Genomic DNA, 19,400 nt, shown 5'->3' on the forward strand with positions numbered 1-19,400 from the left:
GGTAGGATACAGGAGATCTACACGGCGCTGATGGTAATACCCTCCCCTCTGACGGTATGTACCACAGTGATGTGCGGCATGAGCAATGAGCTGAGACTATCTGGCTTGTTTCCTGAGCGATCTTCCCCTGTACGCGCTAGATAGCAAGGAGCGAGGGCTTTTTCCCTTCCTCAGCCTTGCAACGCACGGGCTGTGTGTTACTCCCAGGCTGCGCTGCACCAGGAGCCCGCTGCTTCCCAGAGCCGCCTCCTTGCAGCCCGGCTCTTGCCATCCGCCCGAGCTCTTGACGGACGTGGGTCCCCCTCTGCGTCTCTGCCGAGGTGCGGCTCTGCGCGCTTCACCTGTCAGGAAGGCTGACGCGCCCCTGCCCCGCAGCCCGCGCCCACTGGCGGCTCGGCCGGCTCCTCCACCGCCACCTTCCCGCCGGGCTCGCAGGCGGCGGCGGCGGCGGCAGCGCCCCGCGCCCCCCTCTCCCGCCCCCCACGCGCGCTCGCACCGCCGCGGTGTTTCCCCCTCTCCGGTTCCCTCTCGAACATCAAAGTTTTCCTCCCTCCTCCGAGCCCCCTCCCCGCCCCCGAGCCCTTATTACTGCGCAGCCGGTGCACAGAGGGCTGGCAGCGCGGCCAGCAGATGCCAGCGATTAGCGGCGGGAGAAGCGGCAGCGCCTCGCCGGCTCCCCGCGCTGACTCTGCCCGCTGAGGCCCCGGGGAGTCCAGGGCAGCTTCCCCTGGAGTAGGAAGACGGGGACTGAGCGGCGGCCAGGCGCGACCCAGCAGCCGGGCTTGGAACCGTGCGGGGCTTGGAGCGGCAGCGCGGCTGGGGCTCCGCGGAGGTGGCTCGGTCGGGGCTGCGAGGTAAGGACCTGCGAGGCTGGGGAGCCGGGGCTTCTCTCCCCACTGCATGTCGCCGGCAGGTGGCGGGAGCAGCAGCAGCCGCGTCCTGCCCGCCCGAGGGGACCGCGGCGCCAAACGCCCCCCCTTCACCCCGGGCTGTGCGCCCCGCTCCGCGCCGGCCACCCTGCCCGCGGCTGCCGGGCTGTAATGTTAAACACCGCCGCCCGTCAGGCTGCGGCTTGGCTGGTACTGAGCATGCGCCTACCCAGTGAGCATGCTCACTAGCACCTGCTGAAGCCGCTCCCCGGACGCTGCCCTTACCTGGGCTTGCAATATGAGCCGGGGCGGGGGGTAAAAAGTGGCAGCGGAGCAAAGCGGACGAGAGGGACGGGCAGAGTCTCTGCAGGGCGGAGACTGACTGCACGGGGGGGTCAAACAGCTGGAGGCAGGGAAAGGAGCGAGCCAAGAGGTAGGGGTCAGAGCAGGGGGGCAAATCCGCGGATAGGGAGAGGCAGGGGGTAACAGTCACCCAGATGGGATGAGCCTTCTGCAGTGGCTGCAAAATGGGGAGTCGAGGGCTGAGAGCCTTCTGCACGCAATCTCTTCGGGACGGTGCAGTTTAGCACCAGCTTCCAAGGGCTGTCTTCTTAAAGGCACGGTGCATCCCAAAGCCTAGACAAGGCAGCTCTTCCCTATCCGATAGGATGCATTGAGCTGCTAAAGGAGATTTGATTCAGTGCAATATTTTACGGATGTCACCCCCCTTCCAAAATTATAATAGTCAGACGTGTTTTTAGTGTTTAAAAGAATCCTTTGTCATTTTATATGACTGCATAAAGCTTCATAATGGTTCACAATTTTGTTTTAGCTGCTGTTCTGATTGCCTGGGTTAGACTGCCTTTTTCTTGTAATCCACTGTGAATGTAGTTTCATTCCTTTAAATTATTTACCTTTTAAAATGTAATTTTTCATTACTCTTAGCACTTCATCATTTACCTTCATTAACACTGTGCAGATGGATGTCATTGTTCTATTTAATTCATTTTAAGATTGAAAATATTAATAATAGTAGCTTCAGCAATCACATCTCACAGTGTTTCTAATATAGCACTTCCTATTTGTATTGTGACACTAGTTTTTAATTCTAGATTTTTTTGTTGCTTTTTTTAAATATACAAGTTTATTCTTGCATCTTATGTGACTTTAAAGCTGACTGATTTTCCTGGTTTGGTATCAGAACTTCTTTAGTTTCCTTTGATCCACCAATGGGGATTGCCTTTGGCAAGTGTTGTTTTGCCTCTCTCTCCAACACCTTTCTGCTTTTTCATGTCACCATCTGTGTATAGAGTTTGGTTCCCAAATATTCATCATAGGTCAGATTTTTAAAGCATGAAAGCATCCAAAAATCCCACTAGTTGCCTAAATACCTTTAAAAATCTGACCCAAGGGGCACTATACTGTAGTGTAGGAAATCTTTCTCAAAGGAAAATTTATACTGTAATTTTACTGAACAGAGGTATATGATCCTGAGACATAATGACAACCAGAAATATTCAAAAATCATGAATTTTACACCAGAAAGTAATGAAAGTAAAATAAATAAATACGTTTGGGGTTCTTTTAATTTGCCTTTTGTTTCTGAGCCTTTAGGGTGCACTAGTTTCATACATTTTCAGATACCTTTCCCAAAGAATCCATTTATCTAAAACATTTGTACATTGCGATAACATTCCATACCGTTTTGGGCTTCCAGTAATGTGGGATTTTCCCCTCTCCCTTTGTCACTGAAAACTTATTAAAACCCCTTATTTGTGTAAGTAATTCCCCATCCTGCAAACACTGAACTGAACACTTTACTCTTTGATTACTTCATTTATTGCATGCATTAGTGTTGATTTTTTTACTGAATTGTTTATACTTCTAGTTGCATATTTTAATTTCCTAGCCTTTTTATGTATGCTATGTGTTTTGTTCTGATACATTTCAATGATGATCTTCATTCTGACAAGTATACTGTTCTGTACTGCCAAAACCAATGACTGTGAAGATGAATTATCCTGTTACTCCTTTGCATTGGTTGCAGTTGTGCACCCACCTTATAGCAGTTTAATCTACACACATATCCCTGGTTTGCTTATGAGAATGTCATGGGGGACTGTGTCAAACCTTACTAAAATCAAGATATATCACATCTACTGCTTCTCTCTCCTGCCATTAACCCTGTCAAAGAAGGAAATTAGTTTGGGTTGGTATGATTTGTTCTTGACTGATCCATGCTAACTATTCCTTAAAATCAGATTATCTTCTGTGTATTTACAAATTGATTGCTTAATAATTTGTTCCAGTATCTTTCCAGGTATCAAAGTTAGGATGACTGGTCTTTAATTCCCAAGTCCTCTTTGTTCCTCTTTATAGAGACTTAGGGCTAGATTCACAAAGTTTAGGTGCGTACATCCCAATTTGAGGCTCAGCTGCAATCCCCGAAATTTTTACCAAACCATTTAGGCACATAAACTCACTGGGTGCCTACATTTTCAGAGTAAAATTTCTTTAGGTGCTGAAGCTTCTGCCTCTAAGATTTATGCTACTGCCTTATTCTAGGTATCTGGATGCCTAAATCCCATCTAAACCCCAGAGTGATTCATAAACTAGGGAAGATGGGGGTGGAGATAAAATTATTCTCACATGTGGGACCCAATATGATAGGTGATCTTAGAGGCTGCTATGGGATTGGGTCCCATTCAAAATGTAGCTGGAGGAAGACATAGGTCACCATCCACCTTATAAGTTCCAGCCTAGTACAGTAGTTAGAGCACTTGCCTGGGATATAGGAGAACCAGCTTTAATTCCCTCTTGGCAGGGGGAGGATTTGAACAGGGGTTTCCCCCAACCCAGATGAGTGCTCTAAACACTGGGCTAGAAGTTACAGGCGGGTACCACTCCCACCCTGGCTGTTTTTGTATGGAGTTAGGCACCTGCTTAACTCATTCATATGATGGCACCTAAGCTATTTTACTCCAGGAGAGGTTCCCATTCGTGGATCACAAGGCAGAGCTAGATGCTTATCTGCAGCTGGGACTTAGGCACTGAACTCTGTGACAGGTGGGCCTTAGACAAACCTTTCTGGTCAGTATCTCCTATTGGCTGTTTTAGGCAGCTCCCTGCCCATATGCTAGCTTTTGTTGATCCCACTCTGAGGCATCCCTCCCCATTCATTGTATAGGAAGTTTAAGCACCTAACTCAGGATTAGTGAATTGTGGTGGTGTTCCTGTGACATTCTTGGTTCCTGGAATCTAGATGATGTGATAACTGGGTGTTGCAATTCCTATGTCCCCTTTGTGAGTCTAGCCCTTAAGTTTCTTCCTCACTGCTAAGAAAGGCAATTTTTGTTTAACGTGGGGTGGCTGAAGTGTGGAAACTACTCTGAGGTAAAAACACAGTGAGGACAAAAAGAAAAGGAGTACTTGTGGCACCTTAGAGACTAACCAATTTATTTGAGCATGAGCTTTCGTGAGCTACAGCTCACTTCCTCAGATGCATATCGTGGAAACTGCAGCAGACTTTATATATACACAGAGAATATGAAACAATACCTCCTCCCACCCCACTGTCCTGCTGGTAATAGCTTATCTAAAGTGATCATCAGGTTGGGCCATTTCCAGCACAAATCCAGGTTTTCTCACCCTCCACCCCCCCACACAAATTCACTCTCCTGCTGGTGATAGCCCATCCAAAGTGACAACTCTTTACACAATGTGCATGATAATCAAGTTGGGCCACCTCCTGCACAAATCCAGGTTTTCTCACATCCCCCCCACCCCCATACACACACAAACTCACTCTCCTGCTGGCAATAGCTCATCCAAACTGACCACTCTCCAAGTTTAAATCAAGTTAAACCAGAACATCTGGGGGGGGGGGTAGGAAAAAACAAGAGGAAATAGGCTACCTTGCATAATGACTTAGCCACTCCCAGTCTCTATTTAAGCCTAAATTAATAGTATCCAATTTGCAAATGAATTCCAATTCAGCAGTTTCTCGCTGGAGTCTGGATTTGAAGTTTTTTTGTTTTAAGATAGCGACCTTCATGTCTGTGATTGCGTGACCAGAGTGAGGACAAAGACACTTCAGTTTTAGCAGTGAGGAAAAGGCCTGAGAAAATTTCTCTAGGTTAATAGCAGAAGGCAATATGCTTATATGATTGTGCCAAAGTAGAGGAGTGCAAATTTTGTTACGAAAACTTGATCAATATGTATAACAATGACAGGGTGGAGTCTGTCTAAGGAACAATGGTAGATTTTCTGCCTAATTGCTTGTACTTAAAATGTATTCCTAAGTATTTCATGTACTGTTTACAATGCTTTACACTCATTTCAGAGTTTTGTGTACACTAAATGTTTGTTTGCTATAGGCCATACAATTTCTAATCTACAATGGAAGTAGACTAATAAAGAAAAAAATACCTTCTTTTAGGGTTTTGTATAAAATAGCCCTGCAATTTAACTCTTTAGAATGCTTTTCCAAATTACAAAAATACCCATCTTTGTGTCCAGTTTTAAAATTTCACAATTGTGTCCCTAACCATCACAATTAGCTACCCTGGACCAGAGGATTTAGGAGTAGCAAATCGTGACATACGCACTCCCATTCAAACAATTTGATACTCATACCCCTGGATTAGGGGGGTGGAAAGGCGGGAGATAGCAAATAATGTCACGTAACCCTCCATTCACCTTGCTACCCCTAGACCAGAGGTGGGAGATGGCTAGGCCTAGCAAATTGTGACAGGTGTACCCCTCCATCAAAATTCGCTGTCAGCAAATTGTGTCAGGATGGCAAAAAAAGAACACCCATAGAAGTTAGTATCTCCTACCAGTGCGTGCCAATTGAATACCTCTCAAAGCTGATTGCAGATGGTTTTAGATAAGATCATCAAAGTTGGGTTGGGAGGGAAAATGAGGCTGAATGAATGCCAAGAGGAGCATCCTGTGCCTCAAATGCGATAATTTATGCATTTGGGTAACTGCATTTTCACCCCTTAAACGTTGCCTTTTCCCAGAGAGATTTTGTTGTGACTTGCTGCGTATGCTACTTGTTAATGCAAAATTCCTTTTGCAGTTTCTTCAAGTATAATATGGACAACTTTAAAACTACCTATGCTAAGAAAGTTTTTCAGTGCATGGGGGATTGGGCCCGTTTCCTCAGTTTCCAATGAGGAAAGAAATGCCTGGTTCCAATCTTGTCTCAGATTTTTAATCCCCTCCTTCAGCAGTGGGAGGCAGGTGGGTAAAATGCTACAGGGAGACGATACTGAAACTCAGCAGCTGTGCTGTGGGTGTTTTGATTTTCCTCCACTTGAACATTAACTAAGAAAAGAACTTGCTAGGGTGATAGAGTCCCACAATTTTGCAGATGGTCTTTCTGGATTAAGGACAAGCCCGATCCATCTCCTCTCAATAGGCAGTGCATAAACAGTGGAATACACGCACACACACACACAAAGCTGAATTTGCTTAAAGGACTGGTGGAAGAGAAGCAATGTCTGGGCTTTAATATTTGCATATGGCAATCATCGAAATAAATGAACCGGTTAGTATTCCCATCTTGTAATACTTGGTGTGGTAGAAAGGCTGCTGTTACATTTCATTTCCCATTCCGATTTTATTTGTGGGAGTAGAATAATGCTGGATAGGTTATCTGCTGTCTGCTCACATGTGCCTTCTCTTCATATCTCAGGGCATCCTGCAAAGAAGAGAGCAGGGAGGGGAGCTCACCTTTGATATTGATTCATCTTTTAATATTATTAAAAGAGTAAATCGCAGTGAGAAACCCTTCCAGGCTTGGGAGGTAATGGATGTGTTTCATGCTCGGGGCTGTAACTTCTGTGCTGCTGCAGGGTGACCTTTTCCCTTGGACTCCTGGTCAGTGATCTGACACTTTAGTAGTCAGTGGTTTGCGCCTTGCGTGCAGATCATCCTTCCACTTGCATGTTGGACCTCTGCATTTCAAATCTTGGTGCTAACTAGTGAAGTCCATCAGAAAGCCAGCACTGTGGGTAACTTGCAACGTTATTCATCGTCTCCAGGCAAGTACTCAAGGCTTGTCCTGGGAAGAGCAAATGCCAAACTATAGGGGCTGGGGAAGGGGCATGGTTAGTGGGGTGCTGTACTGGGCATTTGCTAGGGGAAGCAGATTGAAGTTTAGAGCACCTGCTCTCCTCGCTGTTGAGTAGCCATTACTAACAGGTGTGTGTATTTTAAAACATAGTTTAATGTGCAAGGTTTTGTTAGACATTCTCTGAATCCATTTTTTATTTAGCTTACTATATTTAAAAAACAACCCCGCCCTCTTCTAAAACAGAAGCCAGCAACCTCTGTTCCCTATGGGAAAGGTGTATTGTTAAAAGTGATGGCTAATAAAAATTTGCCCTTCAGTTGTCCTATTTCTTTGGAAGACATGTAACAGGTAAGATGACACACTCTTTGGAGATCGGATAGGAGTGAATGGGATGAATAAATAATATTTCACCCTTAACTGAGAATATTTTTGGGTTTTGATAGTCAGAAGCAGAAATTTGGGATTTACACCCCCCTTCCCCAGATTGTGTGTTACAAGTAAGTAAATATTTTCAAGACTACACCCCAACCTGGAAATAAATGAAAACTGTTTCTGTCCTGCATGCCTACTAAGTACAGCTCTCTTAAAAGGTGGTATCTTTTCCTAGGTCCTAGCAGGGTAAAATCTGCACAGTTGGTCAGTCACATCATTTAAATAAAGTGCTTTGGTAATGGCATGAAGACACTTCTTCATAATGCTGCAGCGGCAGAAGCCATGCTTGGGTTATATACATAGCACAGCATGTACAGTAAGGGTCTTAATTCCATTATATTTTTATTTTTTGGCAAATTTTAGAGCTGTATGAAATATAAACTGAAAGATGTTCCTCCCTGATTAGGGATATTCCCATTTGTACACAGCCTCAATCCTTATGCTGTTGATATTGATAACCCCACTTATGCCACCCTCTGGAAGGTATGGCGGCTGAAGTTCACTAATTACTTAAGCAATTTTAAAGAGGGAGTACATAGCCTAACAAGTGTTTAAATTAGTTGTCTGAGGAATTGGATTACAGTTTGTCAAATTGTTCTGCTACGCAAAACCCGATGTTTAATGAGTACATTGTATCATTATGCTTTTATTAAAAATATAATTTAACCGTTGCAACTTTTTAATGGAGATTAGATCTTGTTTTTTTGTGACTATTTCTTTGCCTTTTAAAATAATTGTAAAATAAGAAAATCCCCAAATCCCACAAAAAACAAAATAAAACCTGTCTCTTTGAAAGAGAGGTGCTGATATGAAATCAAATGTATTTTGTAAATGCAGGTTCTCGGTCAATTTCTTATGTATGTATTTGGCTGTTGATAACATCTACTAAGTGTGCAATACATGTAGTTAAGCTGTGTGAGTTGCTTAAAAAAAAAGTCATGCTTTTACTCACTGCTTTGTTTAACCCCTGGATATTCTGAAGTCACTTCATTCAGTTTAGTGGGGAAATACCAATTAACAACAGCTGTGATTCTGGCCCAATATATTGTCTTTGAATGGCTGGAAGCCTCCGTTCCAATGTGGTATAGGTTCTGGGCCAAATGCTGTTCATGTAAGCAGTCTCATTAATTTCATCTGGTCAGTTTGTGAGAATAAAGTAAGTAGAATTTAGCCCCAGATTTGAAAAGGAATGTGGTTCTGAGGTGGTTCAAAGAGTTGATTGTATGTGGCGGACAACATGTGTGACTCCTGTATGTTTTATCTGAGCAATAGCTACAAAGAACATGGACAAAAAGGAAATTAATGTATGCATTTCTAAAAGGAGAAGACTTTCAGACTTAGGGGTAGATCTTTCAAGTTTCCCTAAGGCCTGATCCCAATGGATGTTTTTCTGTTAACTTCAGTAGGCTTTGAGTGAGGGTGTGGGTGAATCTCCTAGGAGGGGCAGAAAGGAAAATAACTTGGTGCTTTCACAAAAGGGGCAAGTTTGAATTCTTATCCTCACAGTTCAGCAGCCATACATAATTTTGCACATTTGGCTAGTTAGGACAGAGGGTTGTAGGTCACCATAGCACCAGGAGTAGAGTACTTGTAAACTTGTATGGATATGCTTACTTGGAACTTAAAAATATGCTTTATAGTTGTTCTAGTCTGTCATTTGGCATTCAATTTATAAGCACGAAAATCTGAAAATAAGAAAAATAATCTGGAAGCAAATTTCAGTTTTAGGAATAAGACTAGAGTAAAACTGGCTAGTTTGGCAAACCAAACCTTTTTAGCCCTACAAATTAACTATGGATTTTCTGTTCCATAAAAATCAGAAAACTCCAAGCAAAGGTGAAACAAATCTTAGAGAAACTTGCCAGTTTTGTGTCTGAAATTACTAGTTTTCCTGGGTTCAGATTTTGGTGTGAAAGTATTTCAAAGCTCTAAGTCAAGGTGCAGTGGTGAAATGAGTAGAAATCCATTTCACATGTACTTAGTTCTTAAATTAAACAGTCAGATGAAGTCAGTGTAGTTACTCAGATTTGCACCAGTTGGTAAGTGAGATTCGATCTGGGCCAAAGGTTTTCTGCTTAATCAGTTTTCCACTGAAAATTTTTATGATTTTCTTTATAAACCCTGGAAAACAGTAGTAATAGTGGAAATGCTTATTTCTCAAAGATCTGTAATCATAACTGCCTGTTAAAATAAAAATAACTGATTAAAGGGAAACAAAAAAACAAAAACAAAACCCCTCGAAGGTATGTATATATTCATTTTGCTACTACTAAAGCATTTTATATTGTATACTTATTAGCATGACATTAATTGGGGGAAATAATCCCTGAATCCTTAAAAACTGCTAGGAATTCAACATAGCTAGGCTTAAAAAAACTTTCATAAAGCTTGAGGAGGCTAGGTGAAGAAGAGCTTGTATGCAAAAACGCTAACTCAGCAGTGATTAGTGTTGAATGATGCTTTGGCTGTAATCTTGGTGGTGGTTGTGTTTATGCATTCTCTAACTTTAAGATGGCATACTTTTCTCTGACTACTTTATATGATTCAAAGCTGCTGCTTTGGAAGCAGTGGCATGGAAACACATAAGTAATGGGATTAAACACTTAATTGTTCAGTGACTCACAGCTGGGGGCACTTAAGATCATGTGTATTTTAAAACCAGACTAAATATTTCTCAACAAAATACAGGGCAAGATATTTTTCCTAGATCCACATGCTGAGGAGAAAGGACCCTTCTGTGCATGGTGCTTGCCTCTCCAGCATGGAGAGGGGTCATCTGCTTCTAAAGATTGCATATATCTGCCATCATGGTTCTAGGGCTCTGGTTACTTGGGGGAAGTGGTCGAGGCTGAGGATAAGCACGCTGCTGAGTCAGTTCCCTAGATGGTGTAAATAGCCTTTGTGACACTGAAGTTGTCAGAACATACAGCAAGTGGTAGCATTACCCATTGCCAGTTTACACCTGCTGAGGATCTGTCCCGTTGCCTTGTCTCCCTTGCCCCCAGTGGGAAGTACCGTAGACGGTAAATGAAGATAAAGGATGTATTGATTTTCTGTGCGTTGAGTAACCCTCCTTCAAGGAGGTTTTTGGGGCACTTAGTAGCAGAGGAGTTTGACAGTGTACGTCCATTGGAATACTGTTGCTGGGAGCCAGTCCTGATGTCTGGGAGCCACTGTAGATGCACAGGGTCTCTGTGAAGATTCTTTATATACAATTCTGATTGAAGTAATTATACTGAAGTCAATTACTAAAAAAAAAAAAGCCGTTACTAAAGATTTACATTAGTGTACTCTAAGAGCAAAATCTAGCAGTCTTTTATAGGTGGGGCTGGTAGTCTGTTATGAATGCTGTCTGACACTTCCCATTATAAGACCGTGTTTTCAGTTGTTTACAATTTTGCCAAAGTTCAACCGTTCAGGCTGAAAATTTCCATGCTAGGTGTCTGCTTCAGGTTGAATAGTTCTCGAAAATGTCAGCCAAAATGGTTCAGCCGTTTTGGAGAACAAGATTAGGGAAAATATATTGTTTTTCTATGTTTAAAAAAAAATCCGGTGACTGTTGCTTTGGAAAGATCTAATATCCCCATGCTTTGGAGTAGGGACCGGAGATAAGTCAGAATCTGGGGGCAGCATGGGCCATTATAGCAGGTACAATGGAGAGACAAGAGGGGAAATCAAATCAGTATCTTAGATGTCTGCATACTAACACAAGAAGTATGAGAATAAACAGGAAGAATTAGAAATGCTGAACAATCAATTGCACACCTACAAAATGAGAAATGACTGTGAAGGAAGGAGTACTGCAGAAAAGGATCTGGGGTTATAGTGGATCACAAGCTAAATGAGTCAACAGTATAACATGGTTGCAAAAAAGGCAAACATTATTCTGAGATGTATTAGTAGGTGTGTTGTGACCAAGACATGAGAAGTAATTCTTCCACTCTATTCTGCACTGATAAGGCCTCAATTGTGTCCAGTTCTGGGTGCCATAATTCAGGAAAGATGTGGATAAATTAGAGAAAGTCCAGAGGAGAGCAACAAAACTGATTAAAGGTCTAGAAATCATGATCTCTGTGGGAAGATAACCTCTAAGGATAGGACAAGAAGCAATGGGCTTAAATTATAGCCAGGGAGGTTTATGTTGGACATTGGGGAAAAAAATCATAACTGTCAGCACTGGAACAAATTGACTATGGAGGTTGTGGAATCTCCATCATTGGAGGTATTTAAGAACACATTATATAAACAGCTGTCAAGAATCATCTAGGTATTACATAGCTCTGCCTTGGGTGCAGGGAGCTGGATTAGATGACCTCCTGAAGTCCCTTTCAGTCCTACTGTTGTATGATTTGTCAAAGGGGGCCTTAGTGTCAGAGATGTGCCTTTTGTTGTGACCATGAAAATAAACCCAGATTTGGTAAAGTTATAATGCAGTTCATAGTACAGACTTACTAGAATTTAACAGCTAAAATCTCTGAAGATTCCGTCTTCTCTGAGCATGCTCAAGCTTCTCACATCTCTTACTGTTGACCAGACTGTGCATGCACCTTTCCCACAGAGTGACTGAGCATGCTGGTGGGACAAAGCCAGACTTTCTCTGTTATGGCCAAATATGGGAATTGAAAGAAGGGAGCCTCTCTCCTGTGCTCCAAGTGCCCTCTTCCCCCACCTTCTGCTGGTACCCAGGAGAAAGGGATCTGATTCAAATGCAGAAGGAACAAGAGCTGGATCATAGGGCATTCTTAGGGTGGGCTGGGGGAGCAGACTGTGACAAGGACCCTGACAAGATACAGGTAGGGGAGGCTGGCAGGGTGGAAGAGACTGGGACTTGTTGGCAACTCTTGTAGTCAGATATGGGAGCTAGGTGGGTGGGGAAAGACAAGAAGCCAGTCAGTGCTTAATTTATGCCTGGGCTTGCCAGGGCTCAGCTCTGGCACCTCTAGGCTTGGCAGTTCAGAGCCCTGGCACCTCTGGGCTTGCCGCATCACCTGTAAGCACTGGAGCCAGTGGGTGGTGGTGGAAATGGAGATGGGATGAGGAGCTAAGGAGGGAAGAATCTGAGACTGGTAGGGCAAGGAGACTGGGACAGGAGCCAGGAGAGCTGAAGGCACTGAGCTTGGATGAGAAGCCTGATGAGTGGGGACTGGGACTGGGAGTCAGTCAAGATGGGCAATGTGGGTGGGAGTGACTTGAGATTAGGTGAGGGAGAAGAGACAGATAGGGGAACTGTGGAGGTTTTGTAAACGTTCACACCATGTTGTGTCTCAATTCTCTCAAAACATTTGTACAGCTTTGATGAAGAGCCGATTTGGGTTTTGTTTTGTTTTTTTATTCTTTTTTTGTTTTGTGGAAAAGAGGAGTTTGCCTTAAGACAAAAAAGGTGATAATCCATTGCACCACTACAGAAGTGAGAGGCAATGGCTGTGTTAAGAAAGTGGATGTCTTAAGTTATTTTATATCTTCTGTTGGTTTGTTTTGTGGTCTTCATTTGCCCTTTAAAATTGTCTTTTTCCTTTGTCAACTTTTAATTGCATGTTTGTTTCAGAAAATGCATTGTCATATACTTGTGCCAGACTGTTTGGTAATAAAATAGGGGTTCATGATGACTTAGATTGTAAACTCCTTGGGGCAGGGACTGTCTTTTTTTGTTCTGTTTGCACGACACCTAGCACAATGGAGTCCTGGTCTACAACTAGGGCTCTTACATGCTACTGTAATACATGATGTTGAGGATGATGAGATGATGATGATGACGATGTAGGAGATCCATCACTTATAAAAGGGTTTTTCAATACCTACAAATGAGGTTGTGGCTTCAGTTAGAAAGCTGAGTGAAATGCACATCTTACACCTTGGCCTTGTTCTTGCTGGACAGTCATTTTGCCTCACTGGTATTGTTTGTTTTGTTTTTTTTCTTTTCTAATTAATCAGTGGCCCAGCAAGGTTTAACTTTGAACTGGTTTAGGATGACCAAAGATTAGGAGTGTCTACTATCCTGAATACTATTGAGGAAAGTGGATGCACTTACCTACATTAAATTGGAAATATTTAAAAGTGCATCCTTTGAACTAAGATCCTTTCCTTTCTGAGGACTCTCATTCACATTCTTTTTTTCCTCTGAGGATATTTTTGTTCAGTTTGGTAGCTTGCACTGTGGAAAAAGGAAAATAATTTGGATGTGAGCTAGCAAGCGAGCTAGTGATTTGGGGAAAGGAGTCTGAGTGCTTTAAATATTAATTTTTTTCCAGAGATTCTTCATTCAAGAGGTAGAATCCAAACAAAGAGGATCTAATGAGGCTCTAAAAGTAAACATTAAAGAAGACAAAGGTTTCATGTTAGACTTCACTATCTGGCCCTGTTTTATTGGGTGCGGTTGATCTTAAATAGTTTTTTCCTTTCCATTAATGTATTTGCTGGGAGAGTTTATGGACTAGGTACTCATTGTTTATCTATTCTGTCAAAATACACAAAAACCAGTAGAACCCATCACTTACCTAGGTGGATAAAGATTGTCCTCTAACCCACCTTATAAGGTAAATTGCTGTAACACAGTAGAAAAAGTATCTTTATTATTTATGTGGTATCCTCAATTTCTCTATTTTGTTGTGTGAGGTAGTCCTTATGGGGACCCTTCAAGATAGCAATTTTGTTCTAAGTATTAGAAAACTTCCAGAAGCGTGATATTTTAAGATTTTTATTGCTAATACTGAAAGATGTTGTTGTTGCTGCAGTTTACATAATTAGATTAAACATGAGAAGTAATCTATAAATACATCATAGATGCATTTCTTCAGAGACACTTGCTTGAGATTAAATCATAAACTAGGGAGATTTATATCTGTCTTTCTTCCAGAAATGTGTTTTAGCTTGATGGATAATGCATGTATACACTATTTTATGCCGTTGTGTATTCACACATAGGATATTCTAAAAATGCTAAATAACCAAATGTAGAATAATTCCTTTCATTTCTTACCTTTAAATTTGGTGATTTATATAGAATACAATTAAGAATAATTCAAGTATAATGTGACAGACAGAAAATTACAAATAGCTTTCCTTTTGGTTTCTATACCTTCTAAATCTTCCAAGGCAACTCTCAAATCCCCATGATAGCTATTAGTATTAGTTTTCATATTTGGACCCTAAAGTGCTGGAAATCTCTCTAAATCATATAATTTTATGAGATTTCCTTCATCTTGATCGCAATATCAGATGTGCTTTTGAGATATCGAGTTTTGTCTGAAATATTACAAGAATGACTGACTGTTTCAAGGTTTTGGCCACATTTGAATGGATAAGCAGAAAAGAAGTCCCTTCCTAGTCTGCCTATAAGATAAAACCAAAACTGCAAATGTGCATTTGGATCAATCTGCAGACTTGAATCTGCATTTATCCTTTGAGGGGGTTTGGAACTGAGTCTTTGTTTGGCCCATGTCTTGTATCAGTAATGGTTGCATAAGATAAAGTCTTTTCACTTTCAGTCAAAGCACGCCAAAGTATCAAGATTGTGTGGCACAAGAGCATGTGTTTTTTTGTTTTGGATGATGGTAGAACCATTGCACTGAACTAGTCTGAAACTGAAACTCTGGCTAGTGCCAAAACATCCAGATTACTCTACTTTTAGGTGAGTATGTTCTATGTAACTCTTAGAGCAGATTTTGAACCCTCAATGAGTGCAATCAGATTACTTTCCTAAAAGGTATCTGACTTGGGGACCCCTTGGTACCAACTGGTGGAGGGCATAAGGAGTGTATAGGGGTTTACAGAGGTCTCCTAGCTCTGATGTCTGCAGAATAGCACATCGAAGGGTGGCATGTGATTGTCTCTACAAACAGCCAGTAATACATAAAATCATAAAATACCAGGGTCAGAAGGGACCTCAGGAGGTCATCTAGTCCAACCCCCTGCTCAAAAATTGACCAATCCCCAATTTTTGCCCCAGATCCCAAATGGCCCCCTCAAGGATTGAACTCACAACCCTGGGTTTAGCAGGCCAATGCGCAAACCTCTGAGCTGTCCCTCCCCACAATACACTGGTAGTCCTAATCATTGTGTGATGTATGTATGGATGATATTTAAGGAGTTACATATCTATACTGAAAACTGTTCTTAAAGTATATAAGTGAAGACAGTTCACCAAAAGGTGATAAACAGGTTCTGTTCAGGCAGGGGGTGGAGATGCTTATCTCCGTCTGGCTTGTCACTGTGTGCTGTGTGACTTACAATGTAAGTCTATTCGCATATGGAGCCACCAACTAATCAAGGTTGCAAAATTGACAAGAGAGCTCGAAATCTACAGAAAAGAACACCTAGCAGGAGGGGGTACAGTTTATGTATAAAGATCAAATGACTATTTGGATTGGCAAGGAGTGAGACACTGAGGAGACAAGTTGAGAATGTGGCTTGTTTGATAGCCAACCTGGCTGAAAAATGCTGGTGAGCACCATTATATAGGACATGACAATAACTAGTTCAGTAAGTCTAAATTCTAGGGTGTATGTTATGATTTTTTTATATGTAGCCATTGGTTTCCGATATTTCTACTTGTTACCAGTTAAATTTCTACATTTTGTTAAATAAACTTTTTGTTTTCACAAGAAACACATCTAAGTCCTGTGTGTTAAATAGAGCAGTGATCCTGAGGTGAAACTGGTAAGCTGGTGTATACTGCTTCTTTGGGGGCAGGGGTTTGTGAATTATGTGAGTGTCCAGTGGACCAGGGACTGGTCACTCCAAGGAGATGCTCAGAAGGCTTAAGGGTTAGATTGTGCATTTAGCTAATCTGTAGAGAAAGAGCAGGCCTGGAGGAGAGTGCTTGTGTTGGTGGGATTGGGAAGCTGACCTAAATTGGCAGGCACAGACAAGGCTTCCTCATGCTATGGGCAGGTGGTAGTGAGGTGCCTCAGAGCCTTGGGTGCCCCCTAGGAAGTGTCACAGGGTCTTATCCCTTTATTTGAAATAGCTTGTTTTTGGTTTTCGAGTTCTATGATTTTTAATGAAGTCTCCTGCTCCTTGAAATAACGTGCTCATATATTCTTCATAGAATCATAGACTTTAAGGTCAGAAGGGACCATTATGATCATCTAGTCTGACCTTCTACACAACGCAGGCCACGGAATCTCACCCACCAACTCCTGTAACAAACCTCTAATTTATGTCTAAGCTATTGAAGTCCTCAAATCGTGGTTTAAAGACTTCAAGGTGCAGAGAATCCTCCAGAAAGTGATCTGTGCCCCACGCTGCAAAGGAAGGTGAAAAACCTCCAGGGCCTCTGCCAATCTGCCCTGGTGGAAAATTCCTTCCCAACCCCAAATATGGCCATCAGCTAAACCCTGAGCATGTGGGCAAGACTCACCAGCCAGACACCCAGGAAAGAATTCTCTGTAGTAACTCAGATCCCACCCCATCTGACATCCCATCACAGGCCATTGGGCATATCTACCTGTACAGAATTTCTCTCTAGGTTGCAAACTTTTTGTGACCAGAGGTTGCAAGTTCAGGTGGAAGAAGATCCATGAGACAGTGTGAAATAAAATTATTTGAATGGCTTATCTCTTCCATCAAAAATGAGGTAAATACACTTAAACTAGAAATGAAATCTGTGAAATTATACAGTGACAATTTAAGTGCCATGTATATGACAAGGAAAAGAGAAATGTATTGCTATTTTGAAAACATCTTGAAGCAGAAATACAATATTGCTTACTGGAAAAAAAAGTTTCCTAAAAAATAAGCAATAAATAGATAAATTGTCTGTCACAAATTCAGTAAATAAGGAGAAATTAAACATCTTGCTAAACTCAGACACCATGTAGTCTTAATAACGCATTAATAAACAGATGAGGGAGCTTCTTTTTTCACATCTGCAGTGACCTAAATGTGTGTAGTTCTGTTTTTATTTGTTAGACCACACAGGCTTGGTTTATGCAATATTGTAGTGACAGTTTAATAAATGTATTGTTTGACGGCTGTACATTGCAGCTTGCAATTCATTAAAGTGGTGGTTATTTTCTCCCCAAATACAGTCCTTTAAACCTATAATGCTATTCAGAGCTCTGTATTTGGAACTCTATACAGAATAGCAAATTCAGTTTAGAGTGTAAAAGAATATGTGTACTTTACATGAAAAATTCTTGAAGTGATGCGTATAGAGCTTGATGCTGCTTCTGTTGAAGTAAATGGGAGTCTTGCCATTGTTGACTATACTGAAAGTAGAATCATGTGCATAACATAGCTTTAAAACATTACTAAGGTAGGTGGGCCTAAAATAATCTCTCAACCTCTTTCTAAAATCTCTAGTAAATTGTAATAAAGATGCCCAGAATTATTATACACATAATTGTCTGAGTTTATGAAGTCCTTATGCTCAACTTAATGGCATTTTTCGTTTTAGCACTCTCTATGTATGTAACATGATACTCCTTAAATGACACATCAGACCTATTCCAGAGCTTCAGGGAATATTCTAAACATCAGTGACTAGTACCCTATTGATTTTGAGGGAAATCGGAATACCAAAAGGGTGAAAATGGGGACAGTGTCTATAGACAATAACCTTTTGATCACAGCCATTAACACCCTCTAGCGTAACAACCATAGAATCATAGGACTGGACCGGAGCTGAAGGGGCCTTCTAGTCAGGTCCCCTGCTCTCAAGGCTGGATTAAGTATTATCTGTTATCAATACCCCATCTCATCCCTGCTTATCTTTCCAGTAGAGTAAAATGTTGCGACACCCTGAATGACTTATCTCTCAGACAGAAAGAAGGATGATGACGAGAAGGAAATGGGGAGAACAGGCATGTGCACACAACCCCTGGCATGTGCTAGGAAGAATGGGGGATCAGGGTATGTAAGGGGTGGGAAAAGGGCAGAGAGAATCCCTGCCATGGGGTAGAAAATGGTGGTCCTGGGAATGGAGGAGTGCACAGAACCCCTGGTGGTGGGGAGAGGAGATTGGAGGGCCCTGGTATGGAGGGATAGGTAAATAAAGGGCATGGGAGACCAGAAGGGAATGGGGTCCCCTGCCATGGGGCAGAATATAGTACCTGGGAGGTGGGGTGGGGGCGGATTAGAGCCCTAGGGAGGAGGAAATAAGGGCACCCAAATTCCCTGGCATGGGGGAAGAATGGGAATGAAAGAGTACACAGAAATGCTGCCATGTGGGGGAGGGGAAAATGAGGGCACACACAGCCCAGGTCCTGGGGGCAAGAAGGGAATGGAGGATATGGGGGGGCAGAAATGAGATGGGAGTGCCCACAGAACTGCTGCCATGTGTGGAGAGTAGGGGACTCTCGTGTGGGAGGAGTGGGGAACGGGGGCCCAGAGAACCCATGACGGGTGTGAGTGTGTGAAGATTGGAGAACCTTTGCCATGTGGTGGAGTGAGTAATGTGGGGGAGCCAGAGCTCCGGGTGTAAGGGAGTGGGCAGGGGGAGTTGTAGGACGTCCCTGAAATAGATGGGTGAAATGGAGGAATGCAACAAGCCCCTGGCATGTGCAATAAGCTTGGCCTATAGAACTATGAAGTGTGGGACCCCAAGTTAGGTCTAGGTTTAAAATTATAATCGGTATGCTGTGTTTGGAGTAGTTGAAAGTTGTCAGATTTTATGGGAACCTAGCTGCAAAAAGGTACAGCTCTTACTCAGAATTCTCCAGTCCATCAAGGGTTCTGAAGAGTGCTGATTGTTTCACTAGCAAAGAGTGATGCCGAATGCAGGTTAAGTTCAGTTGATGTAACTTTATTAAACCTTGTGCACTGCTCTGTCCATGTAGCTGTACTTCTTCTAACTTAACAACTCCACACATTCTCTTGGTGTCCTGTCCCTAACAGTCCCTCCAGTGTACATGGGCTCTCTGACTCCAGTTCCACTATCATGATACAATACTGATCTTTTCCAAAGAAGTACTGAGAATCTTCTTAAGACAATGGGAGCAAAGGGTGCTCAGGACCTCTTAAGGTGAATCTCTGCATCTCTCCAGATCAGCTCTTAAATTTCAGTTATTCGTCAGTAC

At 42.4% G+C, this 19,400-nt stretch overlaps 1 protein-coding gene across 8 annotated transcripts in view; it reads left to right on the top strand.

Moving 5' to 3' along the window:
* The first annotated feature begins 622 nt into the window (after positions 1 to 622).
* Positions 623 to 19,400, top strand: part of PCDH15 (protocadherin related 15) — a 1,355,521-nt gene continuing 1,336,743 nt past the window's right edge. For all 8 annotated transcript variants that reach the window (XM_073353680.1, XM_073353679.1, XM_073353682.1 and 5 more), the window contains exon 1: positions 623 to 854. The gene's annotated coding sequence lies outside the window, so the exon portion shown is untranslated. The remainder of the gene's footprint in view (positions 855 to 19,400) is intronic.

This window comes from Lepidochelys kempii, chromosome 7, assembly GCF_965140265.1.
Source record: "Lepidochelys kempii isolate rLepKem1 chromosome 7, rLepKem1.hap2, whole genome shotgun sequence".
Classification (NCBI taxonomy): domain Eukaryota; kingdom Metazoa; phylum Chordata; order Testudines; family Cheloniidae; genus Lepidochelys; species Lepidochelys kempii.